Source organism: Sceloporus undulatus, chromosome 2, assembly GCF_019175285.1.
Source record: "Sceloporus undulatus isolate JIND9_A2432 ecotype Alabama chromosome 2, SceUnd_v1.1, whole genome shotgun sequence".
Taxonomy (NCBI): Eukaryota; Metazoa; Chordata; class Lepidosauria; order Squamata; family Phrynosomatidae; genus Sceloporus; species Sceloporus undulatus.
Genome location: NC_056523.1, coordinates 3,222,080 through 3,249,300, shown reverse-complemented (window position 1 = coordinate 3,249,300; position 27,221 = coordinate 3,222,080). Strand labels below are relative to the sequence as shown.

General features: G+C 42.0%; 1 pseudogene; it reads left to right on the top strand.

Annotated features, from left to right (window-relative positions):
* Positions 1-26,773, top strand: part of LOC121923058 — a 51,680-nt pseudogene extending 24,907 nt beyond the window's left edge.
* Positions 26,774-27,221: the final 448 nt, after the last annotated feature.

Below are 27,221 nucleotides of genomic sequence, written 5' to 3'. Positions count from 1 at the left end.
CCCAAGCCTTCCCACCATGAAAAATCATTCTTTCCCTTACCCCTTTTCATTGACGACCCTGGATTGTATATATTGACTTCCCCCTTTTCTCTGGCCCTTTGCTGTTAGTGTTGTTGTATTGTTTTTAATACTGTTTTTAACTGATTTTATTGGAATGTTTTTATATGCTGTTGTTCGCTGCTTTGATCAGGTTTTGGAAAAGCGGGATATAAATAAACTATATTATTATTATTATTATTATTATTATTATTATTATTATTATTATTATCAAGTTGTTTCTTTTAGCTATTGCGAATGAAGAGCGGGGAGAGGACACAATAGCTCTTCTTTTCCTGATGTTGCTTTCCTTTGGGAACTTGAGCTTGCTTAGGTCTATTGTTGCTGCCAGAAGTTCTGCCTTTCTTAATACTAGGATTCTGTTGTGTCTGTGCTTGCCCTTCTACACAGGAGATTACTGGAGGAAGATGAATGTATGCACTGATCTGCATCTTAGCACCTGCCAGAGAGTCTGTATAACAGGAAAGGCATATAGATGGCAAGAGTGTGGGAAATGTTTTGCTTATAAATCACATCTTGTGAGCTATATAAGAGCACAATCAAGAATGAATATGTACACTTGCCAGGAGTGTAGGAAAGGTTTTGCTTACCATTCAAACCTTCTGATTCATCAGAGAGTCCACACAGTAGAGAAGCCATACAAGTGCCAGCAATGTGGGAAATGTTTTGCTCACAAGTCAAAACTTGTGGCACATGAGAGAATCCACACAGGAGGGAAACCATACAAATGCCAGCAGTGTGAAAAATGTTTTGCTTACAAGTCAAAACTTCTGAATCATCAGAGAAGTCACACAAGAGGAAAACCATACAAGTGCCAGCAGTGTGGGAATAGTTTTGCTGAGAAGTCAAGCCTTCTGATTCATCAGAGAAGCCATACAGGGGAGAAACCGTATAAATGCCAGCAGTGTGGAAAATGTTTTGCTCAGAAATCAGTCCTTGTCACTCATCATAGAGTCCACACAGGAGAGAAACCATACCGCTGCCAGCAATGTGGGAAATGTTTTGTTTGCTGTTCAAACCTTTTGAGGCATCAGAGAGTCCACACTGGAGAGAAACCATACAAATGCCAACAGTGTGGGAAATGTTTTTCTCACAAGCAAGCCCTTGTGAATCATCAGAGAAGTCACACAGGAGAGAAACCATTCAGGTGCCAGGACTGTGGGAAACGTTTTTCTCGGAATTGCCACCTTTTGAGGCATCAGAATCATCACATTAGAGAGAAAGCATAGAAATTCCAGCAGTATGGAAAATGTTTTGTTTGCATTGGCAATCTTCATACTTCTAAACTGTGTCTTGTGAAGCTCTATTATGATTTTATTTAATGTTATTTTGGCTTTAAACTTGTTATTTAAATTATCTTGAACTTGAGCTTTACTTCGCATCTGAGAGGGAGGAGGGTTGTGTCTGAGATCCCCAGATGATTACTTGGTTAGGTGTAATTTTTTTGTTGTTGTTATTTTTCTGCAGGCAACTTTTTATTTCCAGGCTGGAACCCTGCACATACCACTATATAGTTTTTGCCTCTACTCTTGACTAGATATGGATAAGCAAAATTAAATAGCCTATCTTGTGAAAAGGGATGAAGTGGGGCTTAGGGCCTAGCAAGGACAGATGAAGAAAAATGGGTGGCAAGTACAGATGAGATTGGGGTTAGTCAACAGCTACCATGGAGGAAGCAAAGGATGGCCACCTTATCCTCCTCCTTTCCTTCCAAAATATGGGGTTTTGTTGCCTACAATTGGTTTTGAGTCATGTTTCCCCCGGTGTTATTTTTATTTTATTTTTTTGGCTTATTTTATTATCCCTGCCATGCATGACTGGTGAACTTAGGGTGCTTAACCAAAAACTGGTCTTCTGATCATTTCTCAGATGCTAGCTTTCTTTGCTTTTTTAAATTGTTCTCATCTAGTCATGCATAATTGGTGAACTATATTTGGATAGTGTGTCCTACTTGGATATTCTGGGCCATTTTATTTTGTTCTGATGATTCTGGGCATGAAGAGGTTGACGAAAGAATGGTTGAATGCTTGCATTCTCAGGTATGTTCATTAATTTTGGTATCCATGTCTGGAAACCAAGGTCTTACAAGGGACAACCTATGGAGCTGGGTATGTTTAATTTGGAGGGGGGGCGAGATTAAGAGATGACATGACAGCTATCTTTCAATAGCTGAAGGAAGATGGAGCAAGCATCTTTACCTATTCTCCAAAGACTAAAACATAAGCTAATGGATTCAAATTACAGTTGGTCCTCCTTATCCATGGATTTTTTTATCCATGGATTCAAGGATCCACAGTTTGAAAATATTCCAGAAAAGTATAAATTCCAGATAGGAAATCTTGATTTCCCTTTTTATATAAGGGACACCATTTTGCTCTGCCATTATATTTAATGGGACTTGAGCATCCACAGATTTTGTTAGCCACGGGGGACCCTGGAACCAAACCCCAGCGAATAGCGAGGTCCCACTATACAATGAAAGAATTCCATCTATACATTAGGAAAACACTTCTTTAGTGTAAGAGCTGGCCAACAGTGGAATAGTCTTCCTGAGAGGGTGATGGACTCTTCTTTTTTTTGAGGTCTTTAAATAGGCTGGATGGGCATCTTTCAGGAATGCTTTAGCTGTCTATAACTGCAAGGCAGTTGTAAGTTCCTTCCAAATCTATGATTTTATATCTGTCAAAATCCCCTCCACCCTTCTAAAACCACAGTCTGGTTCTGATTCAGGTAGTCCAGAATGCAAAGTGTCAAAATGTGCCAAATTCAACAATCTCACACAACTAGATAGCTTTCTTGCTTCATCCCTTTAACAACTTGCCGTACAGTTGGGTCCTTACAGCATTCTTTCTGTTCCACCCAAAAAAGACTGGATTTGGCTTCTGGTGCTTTGAGGGAGACAAAGGAACGGAATTGAAGCCATCTTGTGGATTCTGTGGTTTTTCAGCTCCTGCACACCACACATCACCTTGGGGTCCTGGTAATATTGAAATACATACATGCATTAAATCAAGTATATAAATAAATAAAGGGAAGAGGATCTCAGCAGAGCTAGAAAATGGGGTTATTTATTTATTTATTTATTTATATAGCGCTGTAGATTTGCACACTTAACATTGTATTCCCAATTACTGTGTATGGATGTGTGAGCTGGACAGTGAACGAAGAAGACAGAAAATGTGGTGAAAAGATCAGACCAGGGCTCTCCTTGGAAGCAAAGAGGACCAAGTTGAAACTATCATACTTTGGCCACATCATGAGAAGGCACGGATCACTAGAAAAAACAATACAGTAATGCTAGGAAAGGTAGAGAGTAGAAGAAAGAGAGGAAAACCACAAACCAGATGGATAGACTCAATCAAGGGGGCTATGGGCAAGGGCTTGCAGGATCTGGGCAAGGCAGTGGAGGATAGGGATTCTTGGAGGTGTCTCATCCACAGGGTCCCCATGAGACAGAACTGACTCAAGGTCAGCTAATAACAACAATATTCCTTTGGGATGAGATGCTTGATGGGAAAATTTTCACCTTTTTGACTCATTTGATTTCATTTAAAATCTGAGTCCTGCTTTGGGGGACATGGAACATATGCAAGCAAATGGTTTTCCACCTTCCCATTTTGCTTTCTTTCCAGATCTATTTGTTTCCATTTTCAGAGTCAAGGCAAAAAACAAAGTCTGGAAATGGAAGCAAAGAGACCCTAGGATCCTCAGAGGTTCATCTACATCCTTAAAAATAAACATAGGTCAGTGGGACTGACTTCTAGGGAAGGGGGTAGGGTAAAACAGTCATGGTTGTCCATTCCCATCTCTTTTATTAGATGAATTACGGGTTCTTTGCTGTTTATTGGCTAACCTGTACCTATTTGGACTTTTCCTTGGTTATCTGGGCTTTTAAGCCATAAATAGAACTATAGTCCACTTAAGCAGAAGAGCCAATGTGCTGTAGTGGTTTCAGTGTTGGACTAGGACTATGGGGAACAGGGTTCAAATTCCCACTCAGCCATTGAAACACATTGGGCGACTTTGGGCAAGTAATAATCAATCTGACTCAGGGGAAGGCGATGGCAAACTGCCTCTGAACAGACCTCCAAAGAAGGAGACTCCACTACATTCCTAGGAAGTGTGTTCCACTGTCGAACAGCCCTTACTCTCAGGAAGTTCCTCCTAATGTTGAAGTGGGATCTCTTTTCCTGGAGCTTGCATCCATTGCTCCGGGTCCTAGTCTCTCGAGCAGCAGAAAACAAGTTTACTCCCTCCTCAATATGACATCCCTTCAAATATTTAAACAGGGCTATCATATCACCTCTTAGCCTTCTCTTCTCCACGCTAAACATCCCCAGCTCCCTGAGTCGTTCCTCATAGGGCATGGTTTCCAGACCCTTCACCATTTTAGTCGCCCTCCTTTGGACACGCTCCAGTTTCTCAATGTCCTTTTTAAATTAAATTAAAGAGCAGAATAGAGTGGCACTATTACTTCCCTTGATCTAGACACTATACTTTTATTGATGCAGCCTAAAATTGCATTGTCCTTTTTAGCTGCCGTATCGCACTGTTGACTCATGTTCAACTTGTGGTCTAGGACTCCGAGATCCCTTTCACATGTAGTTTCCATTCAGCCAGGTGTCCTCATCCTATATCTGTGCATTTCATTTTTCCATTTTAAGTGCAGTACCGTACATTTCTCTCTGTTGAAGTTCATTTTGTTAGCTGTGGCCCAGCTATAGTAACTACTACAGCAAGGATCAATAACTGGTGTTAGTAACTAACAGTAAATGTCTTCTCTTGACCCAGCTCATTTTTACAGTGCACCGAACAACGAGAAAGAGCTGTATCTGTTTCATATAACAGAGTCTGCTTATGTTCTTAACTGATTAATAAGATGAAGAGCTAATACTCTTAAAGAAAAAAATTTTAACATTTTTTACAGATGGTACCTAACCCCCTCTCGCCTCTCCAAAATGAATAAGAGTTGTAGTCCTTTTTGCTGGAAATGTAAAATTAAAATCGGAACTATGTATCATACGTGGTGGAAATGTGGGGAAGTACAAAAATATTGGGGGGAAATCCACAAAGAAATACAAGAAGTATTAGAGATCAACATTCCCCTAGAACCCGAACTGTTCCTTTTAAATATTACTGATATAATTGACACTAAGATAAAGAAAGAGCAGATAAGTATAATACTATACATGATAACAGCAGCCCGGATGGCGCTCGCAAGATATTGGAAAACAAATATTATACCAGATCTATTAGCATGGAAATGCAAAGTATGGATGTAAATAATTGACATTATTTACAACAGGGAGGTCCAACCAAGCATATGAAAAAAATGGGGGAAAATTAAGGGAAAGTGGCTCCTGTAAAAGAAGGGAACATATTATAGAAAGCATTCTGTTACTTTTGGAAAAATGAAGAAAGAAACGTATCTTCTTTGTTTAATCCTTTATTCTTTTTTCTTATACTAGAAGACTATTACATGATACTTGTATGATATAAGATTACCTATGTTAGAGAACTTTACAATAAAAAAAATAAGATGAAGAGCTAGAAGCGTTTTATTTTTAATTATATTTGTACTGATGTTGTAAATTTATTTTAATATGCTATTGTTGTATTTGTTGTTGTTGTTGCTGTTGTTTTTAATTTTTTTGTATTGCCTGGAGGTCTGTTGACTGTAATAAAGACTTTGTATTTGTATTGTATTTGTACTTTCTTTGGACTGGAGTAGGCATCCTGTGGCCCTCCAGATGTTGTTGGATTACAGCTGCCATCTGCCCCTTTGGCAGCATAACAAATCAGGAAGGGGTGCTGCAAGTTGAACTCCAACAACACTTGGGAGACCGCAGGGTTCCCACCCCTGCCTTGGGGATAACTCTTGTGGGTAATCCTAGCTAGAAAGGGTTTTGTTTTTCTAATGAATAAAGAAGGAACCTAAAACATGATTGGTTGGCTTCAACCTAAGGCAATCTTATAAATGAGAGACCTCTAAGACACCATGTTATGACCATGCTCAACCAGGTCTTGCAAGCTCAGTGTTTTGGCTTGAGTCAATCCACCCGTAGTGTGCTCTTTCTCTTGTCCTGTTGCCTTCTACATTACTGACAATCATCATATTTTTTTCAGCAAGTCATATTATCTCACAGTTTGTCCAAATTATAATAGCCTCAATTTAGTTTTGTCTTTCATTGTATGTTCCAGGTTGATTTGCTTCCAGAGTGATTTAATTGTCTTTTGGAGGTCAATGGAAGGCTGTATAAGTGCACATCTAAAGCGCCTTCATTTTTTCTTTCTGCAGGTGTGCATAGGTCCAAAATGGTCTACAAAGGAGTGCAGAGAGGAGAAGCTACACTGAATCCTTCCTCCATGGAAGAAACTGGAGGACAGATAACAATGGAACAGGTTAATGTTCACCCTCTCCTTCTTTGTGATGGAGGCATCAGGAATTTTTCAGTCTGGGATGCAATGGGTGAACAGAGGTCGTCCTCTGTCCTGCAGTGGCTCAGTTGATCAGAGCTTTCTACCATCTTGTCCTTGCTTTCCTACCCAGCCAGCCAGGGTGAAGGGTGGTGAGATTGGCCTTCTTGCCAATACTGGCTCCTCAGGAGTACTTGGTCTGTTCCTGCATTAGCATTAAACCCATGGCTTTTAGGCAGGGTTGGCTCACCATTTTGGTGGAGGGAGGAACCTGACTCAGGGAGCTGGTTTTGAGCCATCATGAAAGGCATCAATGCCTAATGATCTAATTTTTGGTTTTCATATTTATATTGTCATGGATAGGAAGAGGCTCTTGTGTTGGTCTTTATCTTATGTACTAAAAGAACATGACCATACAGGTTAGAAATTAAAAAAAAATAATAATAATGTGCTGATTGGGTGAAGCTGGCCTAGACCTTTGCCAGCTAATAATGCACATTGGGAAGACCTACATGGAGGGTTTTCATGTGCTAAACAAAGCCTCTCTTCGCATGAGGAATCTCCTTCCTCAAAGACCATTTTGTAGCATTGTCTTTTCCCTGATGCCATATTCTTCAAGATCCAAGGAGTTAAGAAGAAAGGAAGGGAGAATATTAAAAAATATCCCACTCTATTGGTATTCTGAAGTGATCAAATAATATTTGGGATGCACCATGTGCTCCCCTTTTGCTTAGTCACTATCTGCATGAGAACCATTTTCTATTGCAGGTGACCTTTAGTGATGTTGCTGTGCACTTCACCAAAGAGGAATGGGAACTGTTGGATTGGAGGCAAAGATTTTTGTACAACGACGTGATGATGGAAAATTATGAGAATGTGTCCTCACTGGGTAAGGAATATTAACCCGTTGCCCTTACTACAGGGATGATAAATCCTTCCATAGTATATTGTCATGGCATTATGATTCCACTTTCATTGTCATAGAAACACCTTGCAGAATCTTGGGATTTGTAGTTTAGTGAGTCACCCTTCCTAAACTGCCAGTCCTAAGATTTGTTAGGAAACAACCATGACAGTTACCAGTATTAATTTTTGTCCCCAAATGCTCCTCAGCATATCCCAGAGTAAGATTACCAGGTTTTTGGGTAACCTCTTTCAGCCTGTCTATGCTCTGCCTATATCCTCTTGGTGGTAGGGGGGAGGTCTCCTTTGGCACTACAAGGGCTCAGAGAAGGCAGAACAGTTACAAAACTGCCCCCACTTCCCCTAAGGGATGTTAGGGGATATTGAGGAGCAAAAAACATTCTTTAATTTTATTCAGGTCGTGAGATGGGGGAATGCCCTCTGAGATCCCTTAGGGGTCCAGTTTGCCCCCTAATTCCCAATAGTTGCCCATCCCTGCCTTAAAGTTGTTTGAAGGCTGTCTTTAGGCTCCTTTCTGGGGTCCAATTCCCAGCCCCCATTTTCATCCTTTCCTGTTGATTTGGATGTTTATTATTCTTTCTCATTAAAGGACCTCAAAATTTCTCTTTCCTGCATCACATTCTGGGGGGGGGGGCTGAGAATTTCCACACAGAGCTAAACTAGCTTTGCTTTGCTCCTGCCCTCCCTCTTTCCCACATGACTTTTCCCCTCCACTCTCCAACTTCTGCACCTGCCCTCAGCCTTTCACCTTCAACATCTCTAACCTGTCATTATATTTTACAGATGCTGAAAGTGCTGAGGACTGGTGCAAAAGTTTGAGAATGGAAAGAAAAATGGGGATGTGGAAAACAGGAGGGAGGGCAGGAGCAAAACAAGATATGCTAGCTCTCTGTGGATAGGAAGGTACCTCTGGGAATGTCCAGAATTTGGTCAGAATACATGCCTCATGTATTGTGAGACAGCCATGAACCTGACAAAATTTTAACACCTGGTTTGAATAATTGGTGCAAACTAGCTCCAGTCTTTGTTTTTAGACATACTATGGGGTTTAGCAATTATGGCTGGTATCTATGAAAGGAAAGAAAGGAGACACAGAAACTCCTTTTTCTCTGAACATATTTTTTCCTACTTTTTCTCCTTTATAGAAGAGCTTGTGAATCACCAGAGAATCCACGCAGGAGAAAAATCATACACATGCCAGCAGTGTGGAAAATGTATTGCTCACAAGTCAGCTTTTGTGAGGCATCAGAGAGTCCACACAAGAGAGAAACCATACACATGTCAGCAGCATGGGAATGGTTTTGCTCAGACATTAGACCTTATGAAGCATCAAAGAGTCCACACAGGAGAAAAACCTTACACATGCAAGCAGTGTGGAAAATGTTTTGCTTGGATGTCACACCTTCAGGGTCACTTGAGAGTCCACACAGGAGAGAAACCATACAGATGCCATCAATGTGAAAAATGCTTTGCTCAAAAGTCAGACCTTCTGAAACATCAGAAATGCCATACAGGAGAGAAACCACACAAGTGTGAGAAGTGTGGGAAAGGTTTTGCTCACAATTCTGCCCTTGTGATACATCAGAGAGTCCACACAGGAGAGAAACCATACAAATGCCAGCGATGTGGAAAGTGTTTTATTCAGAAGTCAGCCCTTTTGAGCCATCAGACACTTCACACAGGAGAGAAACCATACAAATGCCAGCAGTGTGGGAAATGTTTTGCTCACAAATCACACCTTCACGGTCACATGAGAGTCCACACAGGAGAGAAACCATACACATGTCAGCAATGTGGAAAATGTTTTGCTCAGAAGTCACACCTTCAGTGTCACCTGAGAGTCCACACAGGAGAGAAACCATATGCATGCCAGCAGTGTGGAAAATGTTTTACTCAGAGGTCAGCCCTTTTGAGTCATGATAGAGTCCACACAGGAGAGAAACCACACAAATGCCAGCAGTGTGGAAAATGCTTTACTCGGAAGTCAGCCTTTTTCAGTCATGATAGAGTCCACACAGGTGAAAAACCATACAGTTGCAAGCAGTGTGGAAAATATTTTACTCAGAAGTCATCGCTTTTGAGTCATGATAGAGTACATACAGGAGAGAAACCATATAAATGCCAGCAGTGTGGGAAAGGCTTTGCTCGCAAGTCAGACCTTCAGGGTCACTTGAGAGTCCACACAGGAGAGAAACCATACAAATGCCAGCAGTGTGGAAAATGTTTTGCTCATAAGTCACACCTTCAGGGTCACCTGAGAGTCCACACAGGAGAGAAACCATACAAATACCAGCAGTGTGGAAAATATTTTGCTCGGAAGTCACATCTGCAGGGTCACGTGAGAGTCCACACAGGAGAGAAACCATACAGTTGCCTGCGGTGTGGAAAATGTTTTGCTCAGCAGTCACACCTTCAGCGTCACCTGAGAGAAAGTCATACAAAAGCCCTTTTGAGTCATGATAGCGTCCATACAGGAGAGAAACCATACAAGTGTAAGCAGTGTGAAAAGTGCTTTACTTCGGGTAACAACTTTATATACCACCACAGCATCCATACATGAGAGAAACTATGTAGATGCCAGGACTGCAGATTTTTTCTTTCTTTTCTTTTTAATGAGGAGCCTCCACACATATAGATTGTGTTTTGCAAAGCTCTGTTATAATCATATTTTATAAGTATCTTGCACTTATGGGATCATTCAATAAACCTTTGAATTATTTGGAGCATTCTATATTCTTCATTGCCTGTCCAAAGTCTGTGAATGCCAGCATTGTGGAGTTTCAGTATTTGCATTAATGAGGTGCTGCCAGAATTCAACTGAATTGTGATCATGAAGAAGGATGTTGAAAATGCATTTCTGTCCCTTTCTAGCACTGCATTGATACACAGCATTAACTGACTTCTGAGTTAAATGCTGGCGTGTCCCCGTCCCCCCGCTATCCTCAGGTCTAAAACCTGGGCTAGAAAGGATCAAGTTTTATTTGGGTTCTTCTCCTGCAATGTGTGTTTTTATTGCCTTTTTTACATGGGGCTTTAGGGTTGCCATACATCAGGACCTGGCCTTGAGAACTAGTTTTCATGCATCATCTTCAGATAGGAGATGAAGTTGCCTGTTCCCTAGTTTGGCTGGGGGGGGGGGCAATTCCAGGCAAGAGGAAAGGGCTCTGTGCTGCTGAGAAAGCAGCAGCTTGATTCAATTTATTTAATTCATTTGCAGCTGCAACTGGCAAGGACTGCAGGGACTCATGCTCAACTCTGCTCTGCATATACCTTCTGATTAGAAGCAAGGAGGCTAAATTTAATGTTCTATATCCTTTCTCCTCAAGTAAGTGAAAAAGAATAACCACTCTTTTCTCCAGGATCTGGGGACAGCCATATTAAGATGTCTGTCTTAATCTCCACACTGGAAAATATATTGTGTGTATTTTAATGACAATCTGTGAACAACTATGGTTGGCATTTATGCATCATGCTTAATGACATCACCAGAGGCTCATCCCAGGTCCTAACTTTTGGCCCACAAACGTCAGGCCCTTGGACAATCCTGAATTCACAACTCTACTAGAGAGACTGGGGGACACTATTACTTTGGTGAGCAAAGGTATATGCACACTACTCGATTGTAAGAGTTTAATGCCATGTGAACTAGTCACTGTTTCTCCTGCTATACTATCTTCTCTTCTTCATATTATTAATCTCTCTCTTTTTACTGGTTTATTTCCTTCCAAGTTTAAACATGCTGCTATCCCTCCAATTCTCAAGAAGTCCTCACTTGATCCATCATCTCTCTGACTATCGTCCTATCTCACGGTTGCCTTTCTTTTAGAAAGTCTTGGGACATGTTGTTTACGTATGGTATCTTGAGTTTCTCTCAAATAATCCCATCATGGATCCTTTCTAATCTGGATTTTGCCCTCTGTACTCTATAGAGACGGCTCTCACAAAAATTACAGATGATCTGCTTCAGGCCAAGTAAAAAGGCCTGAATTTAAAATACAATACTATACTCAGTTCTCATTCTCCTTGATCTTTCCGCAGCTTTCGACACAGTCAGTCATGGTCTTTTGTTAGACTCGCTTCGGAACCTAGGATTTACTAATCTAGTCTTTAGTTGGATCAGATCAGATCTTTCAAATTGGTCATTTGCTGAGGTAGCCAGAAGTCAGGTATCTTCTTCTTCTCCTCTGTCAGTTGGGGTTCCACAGGGCTCATTGGTATTTTCTTTATACACCTTATCTCTTGGGAATCTTATCAGTTTGTATGATTTTCAACATCAACTTTATGCCAACAATACACAGTTATATTTTTCTACTCCAGAACTTTCTTTGGATATTGAACAATGTGTTACATCAAGTTTCTCAGCTATATCATCATGGATGCTTCAACGGCATATAAAACTTAACATGGCTAAGACAGAATTACTCATATTTCCTCCAAAACCTACTTTACAATATACCTTTTCTATCACGGTCAATACTGTTCCCATTCATCCTGTGAAGGAAGCACGTAGTCTCAGCTGTATTTTTGATTCTTTTTGTTCTTCACTCCTCAGATTCAGGCTGTAGCCAGTCATAAAAAAAATTTCTTTATACTATTGCTAAAATAAGGTCTTTCCTATTGGCTTCTTCTGCTAAGACCTTAGTCATCTCCCACCTTGATTACTGCAATCTTCTTTTGACAGGGCTCCCATTGTCCCACGTTAGTCCTCTGATTTCTATTCAACATTCTGCTACTAGGATTATCTTTTTAGCTCGTCGCTTTGATCATGTCGCCGCACTTCTTGCATCTCTTCACTGGCTACCCATTCCTTTCTGGATTCAGTAGAAGCTTCTTCTCTTAATGTTTAAAGCTTTACACAACCTAGCTCCCCCTTACCTCTCCATCCTTATTTCATCTTACTATCCCGTTTGAGATTTGCAGTCCAGGAGCTCAGGGCATCTCACCCAGCCAAGGGTTTCTTCTTCCTCAGCTTTTTCGTCCTTTTTCACTTGCTGCATCATACTCCTGGACCTGCTTCCCTAAATATCTTCAGACTACACTATCTCTTTTCTATCTAGCTTTAAATCCGGATTAAAGACTTTCTTGTTCTCTCAGAAGCATTCAGTACTATAGTTTAATATTGTTTTATAATTTAGATTTTATTATATGTATTATCTGTTTTAACCGTTTTATATTTTAATTGCATAACTTGCTTAATTTTATGTAGTTTATATTTTATGACTTTTAGATTGTATGCCATTGGCAAACTATATGCTGTTCTGAAGATGCCTGTAAAGTGCCATGCAAATTTATGGCTGTATATAAATAAATAACAGTAACAATAACAACGAGAATAATAACCACAACTGTCACCCTTCCTTCCTACAGAATCCTGGAAATTGTAGATTAGTGAAAAGAGTGTTTGGAATTGGCTGCTAGGCAGAGAGCTCTAGTGCTGTTATTTATGAGAGTTGCTAGAGAATTCAAAGTCCCTCATGAAACTACAAATCCCAGGATTTTGTTGACAAAGTTCAGGAAGTTTAATGGTATCAAAGTGCTATGTCTGAACAGTGGAGATCCACCCCAGGTGCCAAAATCGGTTGATCACAATTCTGGGCACAATAATAAAATCTCCGACTTTTTTGGTGCAAGGGTCATCTGCACTGAGAAACTCACGGACCCTCAAGGGATGTCCATCTTATTTTATTTTATTTGTATCCTGTCTTTCTCCCAATATAGGTAGTCAACATGGCGAAAAGCTATTTTTAAAACAGTGCAAATTAAAAACAGTGCAAAAACATGAAACATTATGAATATAAATTTACACATTAAAATATTAAACTGTATTAAAAACTATATACAAACCTTGACATCTGAAAAAATCCCATTCCTTCTTTTACTTAGGATTCAGTCCTTTAGGTATCTGAATGCCAACAAGAGAGAGAAAGTACTTTTTGTTTGGAGAGACAGTACAGTATATCTAGAATTTGTCTTGTAAAAATATTGGACCCTCTTTGAAACTATCTTTGCTTCAAAGCATATGATTTTAAGGCATCTTGCACTTATATCTCTATCCAATAAAACTTTGAATTATTTGGAGCTTTCTGCTTTCTTAGCTGCCCATCCAAAGAGTATGAAACGTGGCATCAGTTTTGGTGAATTAGTATTTTTATTCATGGAGATACGATACACAAAGAGGGCCACAGGATCCCCACTCCTGGCACAACATTGGCCTTCATTCTGTATCTCCATTAATAATAGCAGTGAGACATATCTCTGGCCCTTTTCTCCCCACCTGCCTCCTTCCTCTCTCTGGTTTGGATCCTTCCTTCAGGGAAGCCAAGGGACTCCGATTCTTGGCAAGATTTCTAGAGACAGGGTTGCCTCCCCCTCACAACCACCACAATGCCCTTCCTCTGAGAAAGTGGGTCTTTCCCAAGGGCCTATGTCTGTGTAGGCTTCTGTGGCTGAGCAAAGAAGATTTTGAACCCTGCTCTCTTTTAGTCCAGCCCTCAAAGCATTCTCCACATTGGCTCTAAAGCTCAGGGTTTTCTTGGAAAAACTTAATGGCAATCAATACCTGGACTTTTCCTGGCTAGATTTTTTTCAAGAGTGGCCAACCCCCATTGGATTCCTCTGGGATCACTCCGCCACAACGGTCCTCTTAGCACCATCACTCGGCTCTCCCTGCCTTTTCTTCTGCTGCCTGTTCTCATTTTTTGCTCTCTGCCCAAACCTCCCTGGAGGGTCCATGTCACTCTTGTGCTCACTAAAAAAAACCAAGGGGGAAGAAAGGGTCTTTTCACCTGCCCCCGATTGGCCCCCAGTGGGGAGGCTTTTCTCTTCCTCCAGCCTCCCCTAGAAGGGAGATCGATCTCTTTGGGGGATTATTGGGATGGCATGGGGCTGGGGTGCCCCTTCCTTCCAGGAAGGTCCCCCAATGAATAGCCAAATGTTCTCTTGTCAAAGGGGTGTTGTCTTGCCAAAGGCAAGCGGATTTTTTTCTATGATTCAGAAGCAGTGCAAAATACCCATTGTGGTAGCAAAGTCTCATGATTTATTATACACTTAGAAAACTATACAAACGAATATGCATAAATCACACCAATTCAGCTGCCAGGAGCCCCGAAATAGCAGCAGAGTGGACTCTTGGTAGCTGGCAAGGCATAGCACCTCAGCCCTAAAAGTCTGTGCTGAAGCTTCAATCATGTCCATTTTTAAAGAGTTTTGATAATTCATTATGACTTTGGTCTTTGATGTAGATGACACCACTTTGAAATCATGCCCTTCCATGCACCTCTAAGGCTCTCAATTCGATGGTTGTTTTCACAAGGGTTAGCCATGAGCCTGGCACCACTTCACCACCTGCCATCTTTATATTCCTACTTAGACTGTACCAGTGGATGTTATGTCTCTGTTTGGGTCAGCTAGGTAAGCTTCTAGGTGTTGGGATTCCTCCCTGTGCGTTATATGTTACTTCTTTGTCTAGGTCAGCTTGCTGTTACACTAATAAAAATATCGAGCCAGCATCAATACTCAAAATTATAAAGAAAGCTCTTGTTCTATAAACGGTGTTCTTCTTCTTATTTAACCTCCACCTAAATCACTCATTGACAGGAATGGTGACAGTCTTGATCATGAGTACAGAAACCTGAAGGCACAAAAACTGCATGTGTTGGTCCATACCCAAGGGGGAACTGAAGGCCAAGGGGCAAAGTGGGTGGGCGACAGGAGGCCAGGGAGAAATTCGGGTGGGGAACCTGCAAGGGACAATGGTCACAGTTCCCCTACACAGAGAATGGAGGTCTTTTACTGCATTTGCCATGGCTCTCAGATTGAGAAGGATAACCAGGTAGCTCTAGATGTGCTGTTTCATGTTCTCCCAAGAGAAACTGAGGAGTTTATACCTTTCTTACTTGGTCTGCCCAATATCTCCTTGTAGCCTCAAAGGTCAGGAATTTGGGTTGGGTGGTGGTGGGGTGGTAGTCCCTCCGCCCCAAAGCAGGGAGGATCCAGATTAGCCCTCTAGTGCCACAGCAGTGCCTGGGAGAAGACAAAGGAGGAGAAATGATACCATCTGATGGACTCCTCGTCTTGCCCCTCACCTGCCCCACACTGCAATGGGAGGGGAACCTGAATTGGGATGTAGCTGGGAAGTGGGACCTGGCATGTCCTTTGGGGGGGAAGAGACAGAGGACGGGTAAACTTTTGCCTTTCTCCTCATTTAAATTTCCTGCCTTTGTGTTTAATAGATTATTAGGCTTGAATTTAGATTTGGGGAATTTGAATTAGTTCAATTAATTAACTCTAGGATCTTATCCCTGTTTATTTGAAGGAAAGCTAGAAGCAAGGGACTGGCAGAGACAAAGTATTTCAAATTTACTGGGGAAAGACACACAGGCTAAAGACAGCCTTTCTTTCTGTCACATACACACCCAAGAAGCTCAGAATAAAGGGATTAGCTTTGGATATAGACAAGAGGCTTGCTAATGGGTGATAATTACCTGAAGGAAGCTGCTCCTTATGATGAATGCTCTTTCAGAACCCAAGCCATACGGAAGGGGACTGGGAAAGCGGCTGAGGGTCGGAGCTAAATCAAAATTCAATGACATCTTGACTAGCACACTAAATGAAGCAATTGGGAGGCCTTAAGTAGACCAGCTCTAGGCCTGAAGATTGTTTTTCTATACTTCCAGGCAATAGAATCATAGAGTTGGAAGAGACCGCAAGGTCCATCCAGTCCAACTCCTTGCCATGCAGGAAATCTAAATCAAACCATCCTCAACAGATGGCCATCCAGCCTCTGTTTGAAGACCTCTAAGGAAGGAGACTCCACGACACTCCAAGGGAGTTTGTTCCACTGTCAAACAGCCCTTACTGTAAGGAAGTTCCTACTAATGTTGAGGTGGGATCTCTTTTCCTGCAGTTTGCATCCTTGTTCCACGTTCTAGTCTCTGGAGCAGCATGCTAGACTCCAGGTCCCTCATCCAGCAGCACCACAGACTGCTGGGAACTGCAGTCTAATAAGGCTGCATGCTGTAGAAATAATCCAGTTCGACACCATTTTAATGCTATGGAAAATCCTGGGATTTGTAGTATTTTGTGGCACCAGAGCTCTCTGACAAAGAATGCTAAATGTCTCACGAAACTACAATCTCCAGATATTATTATTATTATTATTATTATTATTATTATTATTATTATTATTATTTTCTTATATCCCGCCTTTCTCCCAATATACGGACTCATAGCATTAATCTAAAGTAATGTCTTTCTTTGTAGAGGGACACCCCCATGACATAATTATAGCACTCTGATCCTACTGTGATTTTAAGTGTTTTAAAGTTATAAAGTTAAAAAGTCTTATAATGCAAGCCATGCACTGATGGCCTATTGCACTATAATTTTTTATTAATTGATTTTATATCCTGCCTTTCTCCAAAATAGGATTCTCATAAAGGGGTTTGTTTGTTTTTTTTTAATAAAAAGAAAGGAACATATTATTCTAATGTGTCTTGGAATTAAAAATTGTGTCTGTGTGTGTATGTCTTGGAATTTAAAATCCCTCTTGGAAGTGGGAATGAAATGTAAAGTTGAAGGCTTTCATGGCTGGCATCCATAGTTTTTTCTGGGTTTTTCGGGCTATGTGGCCATGTTCCAGAACAAACATATTCCAGCACTATGGGAATGAAATGTTGTGTGGATGCAGCCTGGGTTCTTAGCTCAGCTGAGAAGCTGGAATGCAGTGCAGAGCTGGGGAGTTCCCAGAAACCCCCAGCCAGCTCTGGCAGGGGGATTCTGGGAGTTGTAGCTCCCCAAGCCCCATAATTGTTCCAAGCTCTGGTGTGGCATTTGGAGATGGAGAGTGGGTGGAAGGCAGTGAGAGAGACTCTTTTTCACTGGCAAAACCCTGTGTTTATTATTATTATTATTTTCCTACAGCTTCTTTTGAGCTGAACCGAAAGAGCTTTAAATCTGTCACTGGTGGCTTATAAATTATCCATAAATGCACCATTAAAGGCAAAGAGATCTATATGGGCCAGGAGGATGACACTGTGAGCTGCCTTAAAACACCTTTGTGTGTTGTGTGTGTTGTGCTTTGTGTGTGCAATGAGTACAGATTACAAAGCCTGGGTATCAAACACCCTCCTATCTCCAAATGCTCATCCTCAGGTAGCTCCTTTTTTGTCCTCATTGAGCCTTATCACAAGGAGGTTTTTGCAGCTTTTTGCAGCTCAGATCCGACATGACGGCGGGTCCAATGATGCGAATCCACGCGATAACATGATGTGTTATCACACATGATTCTTTTCTATGGGGGCTCCTTCTGTGGCGTTTCTGCAGTGATTCCAAAGTGCCTCCTCATTTTGATGAATTTGGAAAAAAGTGAATTCACAGAATTCACTTTCAAGCTCACTTCGATTTCACTCCAAATTGGTCTGGTGTGGAATGCAACTTTGCTTCTGCTCCGGTACACCACTGCAAACCCCCGGTTGCAAATTTCCCATGATGCAGCATTTCCTTTTGGTGGTCCTTTCACTTTCACAGCAACTCATTTTTGGGAATATATAATAATAATAATAATAATAATAATAATAATAATTTTTATTTATAGACCGCTATTCCGCAATGATCATAGCGGTGTACAGTAAAATTGCAAAACAATACAAAAATTACATGTGTGTATGTGCGTGAATGTGAATATATAGATATGTATGTCTATCTATCAATCTATGTATATATGTGTGTGTTAAAATTGCTGAAATGGAAGGGAAAATAAAAAAGGGGGATGAAGAAGACACAGAAATATTCACGAGGCAAATATTCATGCAATCACACAATTATGCGAAACAGGGAACAAGAACTTGTGCCTTTTCACCCCAGAAACATACAAGGTCACGATGCGTTCAGACGCCCACTGAGCATGCGCAAAGGTGCCGATTCGAATAGTTGAATCCCACCAGTGTGGAAATACAATTTGCACTCACTCCGCTTTGCTTGACTTGCCTTGGATTCGATTCCCCCTCGATTTGGAAGGGCAACCAGGTGTGATAAAATATTCATGTTATGATGCGGAGCCGGGAGTCACCCTGGTTCTGCTGGGTGCAAAAACCTCTGTCTGATAAAGACCATCCTTAGGCCTTGCCTTCTTGTGCCTCCTCTGAGCGTCTCTGAGCATGAACAGAGTGGCTGCCACTCACTGCTTGAGCAGCTGCACTTTGCTTTATCGACCTGAATTTATCTGATGTAAAGATCTTCAGAGAAAGACTCAGTTTGCATCTGCAATGAAAAAATAATGCAGTTTGTCGCCACATTAACTGCCCTTGGCTCCATGCCGTGGAATGCTGGGATTTGTAGTTTGTTGCGGCACCTGACAGATGGCTAAAAGCTCCTCAGAACTACAAATCCAAGATTCTTAGCATGCAGCCATAATGGAAGGTAAAGTGGTGTCATCCTGAGGTAAAGGCTCGACCCTCTTTCTGTGCCTTGGGGGGGGGGCTCTTAGCCTCTCAAAATGGTGGCACTCAGTCTGCCCCCCCTCCCCGAAATCCTGGCTAGGTCCCTCCCTGCCTCTCCCCCTCTTTTGCAGCCTCTCTAGGAGTCCCAGCCCTCTGCCCTCTCTCTCCCTTTGGAGGACTGACTCTCTAGGAATCCGAGGCCTCCTCTCTCTCTCTCTCGGAATCTGAGCCAGGCAAACGAGGAGGTAACTGGGGCTGGGGCACCCCAATGGGGCTTTGTGGGGGACCAGGAGGAGGAGGAGGAGAGCCTCTCTCGCAACCTGAGCCCTTCTGCTCCCTGGGGCCCTTGGAGGCAGAGGAGGAGGGTGCCCTCCTTTAAGGTGGCTCCTGCTCCCCTTGAGGACGAAGGGAGACCCCTTGCTCCCCTCCCCAGGCCCCCTTCCTCCTCCCTCCCTCCCTCCAAGGCGGGCAGGACAGGGCAGGGGAGGCCCAGCTGTCTACACTGGAGGCATAAAGGCACTTTGAGACCGTCCCCGAACTGCCACAGCTGCTCCCTCCTAGTTCTGGGCAGAGGAGCAGAAAGACCCGGGAAAGCTACAAATCCCAAGACCCCTTAGGATGGGGCTACTGCAGCTACTACTTAAAGCAGCGTCAGACAGTACTGTAGATGCACCCAAAGTGTGGGAAGAGGAGGAGGAGGAGGAGGGGAAAGGGATTCCTGGAGCAGAAAAGAGGCTCCTTTCCCTTCAGAGATGGCCTCCTGGGTGTGAGTGTGTGTACTTGTCAGGGTTAATGAAACCAAGGGGGCTCCTCTTTGCCTTCAGGGGTGAGGGAGGGAGGGAGGGAGGAGGAAAGAGGACCCTGGGGCTCCCCTCCCAGACACTCCCTGCAAAGGGAGCTTGACTGTTACTATTAATATAGGAACAGCAAAAGAACGGATGTAGTCCATATGGCCCTGGAGCCATGAATTCCTTTAAGGTATCCAGATATCCATGTAAAATCTCTTTATGGGTTCTGTGCTGCATTATCCCTCCGGCATCATCTGCTCCATCTTCCCCAGACTGAGCACTGTTTTTTCCCCTTTTGGGAGAAGACTAAGGTCCAGAACACACTGCTGAAATAATCCAGTTTGAGACTGCTTTAACTGCCCTGGCTCAGTGCTAGGGAATCCTGGGAACTGTAGTTTATTGTAGCACCAAAGCTCTCTGACAGACAAAACTACAGTTCCCAGAATTCACTAACATTGAGCCAAGGCAGTTAAAGTGGTCTCAAACTGGATTATATCTGCATTATGTTTTGGACCCAAGCCAAAGAAAGTATTTAGTAGTTCTGCCTTTTCTTTATCCCCTGTTTGCATGTTTCTATCTTCTCCACACTGTGGTCCTACCATTTCCTTGTCCTTTCTTTTGCTACAGTCATAACCAGTAAAGCCTTTGTTATGGTTTTTAACCTAGGCTTGCAACCAGCCGGTCTTCTCTTCACCAGGATGAACGTGCCCATCTAGCTCATCCTTCCCCCAAATGTTTTGTTCTGCATACGTTGGAGAACCTTCTCTGACATGGCTGCAACTTGTCTGTACTGTATCCTTCTTTAAAAATAAGGTGTCCAGTACTGAACACCCAGATGTGACCTGACTACAACAGAATATATTGGGACTATGCTTTTGGAAACCAAGGTTCCATTAATATAGATGAAACACGATTTGTCTTCTTTGCTGCAGCATCACACTGCTGGCTCTTGTTCAACTTATGATCAACCACAATTCCAGGAAGTAGTCAGGATTTCCTGTTCAATTTAAGGTACAAGATTTCCTTGTTTCAGCTTAAGGTGCCCCTTGGGTTGGAAGGCATGTACCGTTCTCCTGTGGCTTGGCAGGAAATGTTTCTTTCCTCTTGGCTTTTGGGATGGTGGGACTTGGAATGCCTGCATATTGGCTAGGAATGCCCAAATGTGTTTAGAATGGAAATTATATCCCCCCCCCAAAAAAAATTCTTTTCTTGCAGCTCCTTTCTGAGAAGTGGTTTCACCATGTGCCCATTCACTTGTAAAAATGGTTACCAATTTTTAAATGGTTACTGGAACAAGTCAAGCCTGAACTCTTCATAGAAGCCAAGATGACTAATCTGAGACTGTCATACTTTATCTATACCATAAGAAGGCATGGCTCACTGGAAGAGACAATAATGCTTGGTAAGGTAAAAGGCAGTAGAAAAGAGAAAGACCACATTTCAGATAGATACTGTACACTCAATCTGTGGGAAACAAAGAGGCATCAACGCTTGTATAAAGTGTTGAGAGCCAGCCTTTAGGGGCTCTTGTAACCAGGTTTAAGTCAACTGCTTTTGCCTAATGCTTCTCCAGTCTTAAAATGGAATTCCTGATTGTTTCTTTTATCTTACAAGAATATCCAGAGTCATTTCTCCTGTTTCTACCAAAACCTCATGTGGCACTAGCCCTGCTGCACTTGGCTTAATATGTTGCTCTTATTCAGTCAACCAATCAATTTACAGTGAGTAGACCTGACAACACATGACACTTAAAACCATATGAAATAGAAAGGTTACATAAAAGATACAATTGGTTTACATGATATTAAATTATCAGGTTGGGTTACAGCACTGGAGATTATTATTGATTATATAATTATACATCTTGTTATTTCTGTTGTTAGCTGCCCTTGAGTCAACCTCAACTCATGGTGACCCTGTGAATGAGACATCTCCATGTCTCCCGATCCTTTACCTGTCTGCTCAAGTCCTGCAAGCTTAGACTTATGGTCTCCTTGATTGAGTCTGTCCTTCTGGTATGCAAACTTCCTCTCTTTCTATTGCCCTGTACCTTCCCCAGCACCATTGTCTTTTCTAATGAATCATGCCTTCTCATAATGTGGTCCGAGTATGATAACCTCAGTTTCGTGGCCAAAGTATGACAACAACATCTTGGCTTCCAGGGAGACTGCAGACTTGATTCGTTCTAGGACACAATTATTTGTCTTTTTGATCATCCACAGTATACTCAGCAATCATCTCCAGCACCACATTTCAAATGAAATAATTTTCTTTCAGCTCTCAATCCATACATGGTAATGAGGAATACAATGGCTTGGATGATTCTAACTTTAGCATTTAGCTGTATATCACTTTAGGACAGTGGTGTCACTAGGGTTGGTGTCACCCAGTGCTGTCACTCATGGTGTCACCCCCGCACTGACTTCCCCCCTTACCAAACCATACAGAATCCTTAGTAATTTTTTTTGTTCTAATGCTACTCATACATCATAATGCCCATATTTCTCTGAATGTAATGGTAATAGTTGTGACATAAAAACTAAGAAAAAAGCATGCCTTCAAATTACAATATCATAAATATAGCCTAAATGTATTTACATATACCTAAGAGTCCAAGTAAGGAGTCCAAGTAGACCACAAGTTGAACATGAGTCAACAGTGGATGAGGCAGCTAAAAAGGCTAATGCAATTTTAGGCTGCATCAAGGGAAGTAATAATGCTACTGTATTCTGCTTTGGTCAGGCCCCACCTGGAATAGAATCATAGAATCATAGAGCTGGAAGAGACCGCCATCCAGTCCAACCCCTTGCCATGCAGAAAATCTCAATCAAAGCATCCCTGACAGATGGCCATCCTGCCTCTGTTTAAAGACCTCCAAGGAAGGAGACTCCACTCCGAGGGAGTTTGTTCCACTGTTGAACAGCCCTTACTGTCCCTCCTAATGTTAAGGTGGAATCTCTTTTGCTGTAGCTTGCATCCATTGCTCTGGGTCCTAGTCTCTGGAGCAGCAGAAAACAAGTTAGCTCCCTCCTCAATATGACATTCCCTCAAAGCCATGGCGGTTAAAGTGATGTCAAACCTGATTGTTTTTGCAGTGAGGATACAGCGCAAGAGAAGACTTTGTTTCCCTGATAAATAAAGATGGAACCCAACAGAAGATCACTTGGTTTCAACTTATGGCAATCCTATGAAAGAGAGATGTCCAAGCCACCATATTTTGAATAGGTTCAACCAAGACTTGAAAGCTCAGCATTTTGCCTTCCTTAAGTCAATCCACCTGCAGTGTGCTCTTTCTGTTCATCATCATCTTTTCCAGTGACTCATGTCATCTCATTCTGTGCCCAAAGTCTGATAGCCTCAATTTACCTCCAGTATAAGTTCAGGCTTCATTTGCTCTCAGAACCACTGAATTGTCTTCTTGGTGGTCCATGGAAGGCTGTATAAACATGTGTACATGTAAAACATCTTCATTTTACTTACTGCAGGTGTGCATAGGTCCAAAATGGTCTCCAAAGGAAGAGAGAAAGGAAAACCTACACTGAATTTCTTCTCCATGGAAGAAACTGCAGGAAAGATTACCTTGGAACAGGTTAATATTCACCCCTCCTTTTTTGTGACGGAGTTATTTGGAGTTTACCAGTCTGGGATGTAGTGGGTGGTCAGATATTGTCTTTTGTCCTTCAGTTGCTCAGTGTTTTCTTCCCTCTTGTCCTTGCTTCTCCTCCCAAGCTGTCAAGGCCAGGGATTGGGCTACTGTTATTGTCAAGGATGGGAAGAAGCTCTTATGGTGTTCTCTGTGTAATGTGCTAAAAGAACTTTATCATACAGCCTGGAAATTCAAAAAAATCTGCTGATTGGGTGAGGCTGCCATAGACGTATGCCAGTTAGCAAGGCAGATTGGGAAGACCTATGGGAAAGAATTTCCATGTGCTAAACAATGTCTCCCTTCACAGAGGCAGTGTAGATAATCAGGGTCCCAGATTGTAGCCTAGTCTTTCTCGTTATGTCCTTTCTTCAAGATGCAGGGGGTTAAGGAAAGGAGATAGGAGAGTATTCAAACATGTCCTGCTCTTAATCAAGTAATATTTGGGATGCACCATGTGTTTTCCTCCACTTTGGATAAGTCACTGTCTAGATAAGGGCTACTTTCTGTTGCAGGTGACCTTTGGAGATGTTGCTGTGTACTTCACACAAGAGGAATGGCAACTGTTAGATTGGAAACAAAAAAATTTGTACGAGGAAGTGATGATGGAAAACTATGAGAATATGTTCTCCCTTGGTAAGGAACTTGAACCCACTGCCCTTCTTACAGACACCAAGAGGCCCTTCATACTGCATTGTCATAGCACTATGATTCCACTTTCATTGTTATGGCAACATCTTGTGAAATTTTGGAATTTGTAGTTTAATGAGGCATTAGAGCTCTCCCAACAGAATTCAACCCCCCCCCCAAAACTGCCAGTCCTGGGATACTGTAGGAAAGAGTTATGTGAGTTATGGTTATAGTCATGGCAGGGATAATGGGAAGAGAAGGAAGGGGGAGAAAAAGTGGGGTGGAGAGGTGGATGAGATGGGAGGGTGTTGAGAATGAAGCTGGGGGGATTGTGAAGAAATCTTGGATCTGGAGTGAGTGGGTGACTGTTAGGACAAGATAGGTGATTGTGGGGAGGAGAGATGGATGTGACGGGAGATTCTTTTGAATGAAGCTGGGGGGGTCATGGTGAGGAGCAGGGAAAAGGAAGTATGAGCTGGAACTGCTGGCAGGAAAGGAGTCTGCATTATTCATGTTGGGGGGATAGTGACATTCAGTGTGGGTGATCCACCCCTTACCCTGGGATAGGGAGAGGAGGAAAATTAGGCCTGTCATGGCACTGACTACTGTAATGCCAAAATTGAAGGGAGGGCTTATCACACCTGGGGGAGGTTTAAAGAAGTGCAGTTCTGCAAAAGAAGAGAGGTTAAGGAATATTTTCAAAGTGGTATAATCCTGTTTCCTTTCATAACAGTATTACCATGAGACATGAGGTTGCTGTGATAATGACCTCAGTCTTCTCTGTCTTTGTTCTTATTTATAGGAGACATTGTGATGCATGAGATAATCAAGACAGAAGAGAAACCATACAAATGCCAGTTGTGTAGAAAAGGTTTTGCTCATATATCAGGCCTTGTGATTCACCAGAGAGTCCATACAGGAGAGAAACCAAACAAATGCCTGCAGTGTGGAAAATGTTTTGCTTACAGATCAGACCTTTCAAAGCATCAGAGAGTCCATACAGGAGAGAAACCTTACAGATGCCAGCAGTGTGCAAAATGTTTTGCTTATAGGTCAGATCTTTTGAAACATCAGAGAGTCCACACAGGAGAGAAACCATACAATTGCCAGCAGTGTGGAAAAAAATTTTCTGACAAGTCTGCCCTTTCGAGTCACCAGAGAACCCACACTGCAGAGAAACCATACAAATGCCAGCAGTGTGGGAAATGTTTTGGTCGGAATTCATTCCTAGTGATCCATCAGAGAATCCATACAGGAGAGAAGCCATACAAATGCCAGCAGTGTGGCAAATGTTTTGCTCGGAATTCATTCCTAGTAACTCATCAAAGAGTCCACACAGGAGAGAATCCATACAAATGCGAGCAATGTGGAAAATTTTTTTCTGACAAGTCTCCCCTTGTGACTCATCAGAGAATCCACACTGGAGAGAAACCATACAAATGTCTCGAGTGTGGCAAATGTTTTGGTCGGAATTCATTGTTAGTGATCCATAAGAGAGTCCACACAGGAGAGAAACCATACAAATGCCAGCAATGTGGAAAATGTTTTGCTCAGAATTCAGCTCTTTTGAAGCATCAGTATGTCCACACAGGAGAGAAACCATATAAATGCCAGCAGTGTGGAAAATGTTTTGCTCAGAAATCAGTCCTTTTCACACATCACAGAGTCCACACTGGAGAGAAACCATACATATGCCAGGAGTGTGGCAAATGTTTTGCTCACAAGTCAGCCCTTGGAGCTCACGCAGAACGGAAACCATACAAATGCCAGCAGTGTGGGGAAAGTTTTGCTTGCAAGTCAGCCCTTTTGAGGCATCACTGTGTCCACACAGGAGAGAAACCATATGAATGCCTGAAGTGTGGGAAATGTTTTGGTCGAAAATCATTCCTCATGTCTCATCAGAGAGTCCACACAGGAAAGAAGTCCTACAAATGTGAGCTGTGTGGGATATGTTTTTCTGACAAGTCTGCTTTTGTGACTCATCAGAAAATCCACACAGGAGAAAAACCACACGGATGCCAGCAGTGTGGGAAATGTTTTGCTCAAAAGTCACACCTTGAAAGTCACTTGAGAGTCCACACAGGAGAAAAACCATATAAATGCCAACTGTGTGAGAAATGCTTTTCTGTCAAATCAAACCTGTCAAGGCATCAGACTGTCCACACAGGAGAGAAACCATACAAATGCCAGCAGTGTGGGAAATGTTTTTGTCGGAATTCATTCCTAGTGATTCATAGAAGAGTTCACTCAGGAGAGAAACCTTACAAATGTCAATAGTGTGGCAAATATTTTGCACACAAGTCAGCCCTTGTATTTTGCTCAGACATCACACCTTGAAAGTTACTTGAGAGTCCACACAGGAGAGAAACTATCAGAGTTAAAAGAAGATAGAAACCATACTAATGGCAACAGTTTGGGAACTTTTTAGCTTGCAAGTCAGTCTTTTTGACTTTCATAAGAGAGTCCACAAGGAGAAAAGCTATACAAATGACAGCAGTGTGGCAAACGTTTTGTTGGAATTCATTGTTAGCAATGCACCAGAAAGTCCACACAGGAGAGAAACCATACACATGTGAGAAGTGTGGGAAACTAATGGACAAGGGAGACCTTGTTGCTCATCAGAGAATCCAACTAGCACAGAAACCATGCAGATGCAAGAGGAATGGGAAATATTTTGTTCAGGATTGAACCCTTTTGACGCAGCACAGTGTGCACAGTGGAGATAAAATGAACATGTTAAATTCTTTTTGTTTGGAGAGACAGTACATGCAGATTCTGTTTTATAAATCTGTCCTTACCTCTTTGATGTAATTTTTCGTTAAATATTTGATTTAAAATTTCTTGCACTTTATGCTCATTCAAATAAAACTTTGGATTATTTGGAGCATATCTTGAATGCCTTTCCCTACACCAATCCGCCCCACACTCTCAGGACTTCTGAAAGAAACTATTGGAATATCCAAATTGACTAAGATCAACTTTGATAAAGCATTTACCACTGCTGTCCTAAGACTCTGGAATGGCCTACCGGAAGAGATCCGTCTCATTACACTCTGAAGCCTTTAAGAAAGCACTTAAGATGGATCTCTTCCGGCAGTCATACCCACCTGATCTATTATGATTGAACCCTGAAAATGTTTACCTCCTAGGATGAAGTGCACATAGATTGTAATAATAATTTTTATACTGTTTTATAATTTATCGGTATCAATATTGTTGATGAAATTGTGATTTGTGAAATTTATGCCTTGTAATGCTGATTTTAGCTGTGTGCTCCGCCTGATCCATGGGGAGAGGCGGGAAATATAAATAAAAGATTTTTTT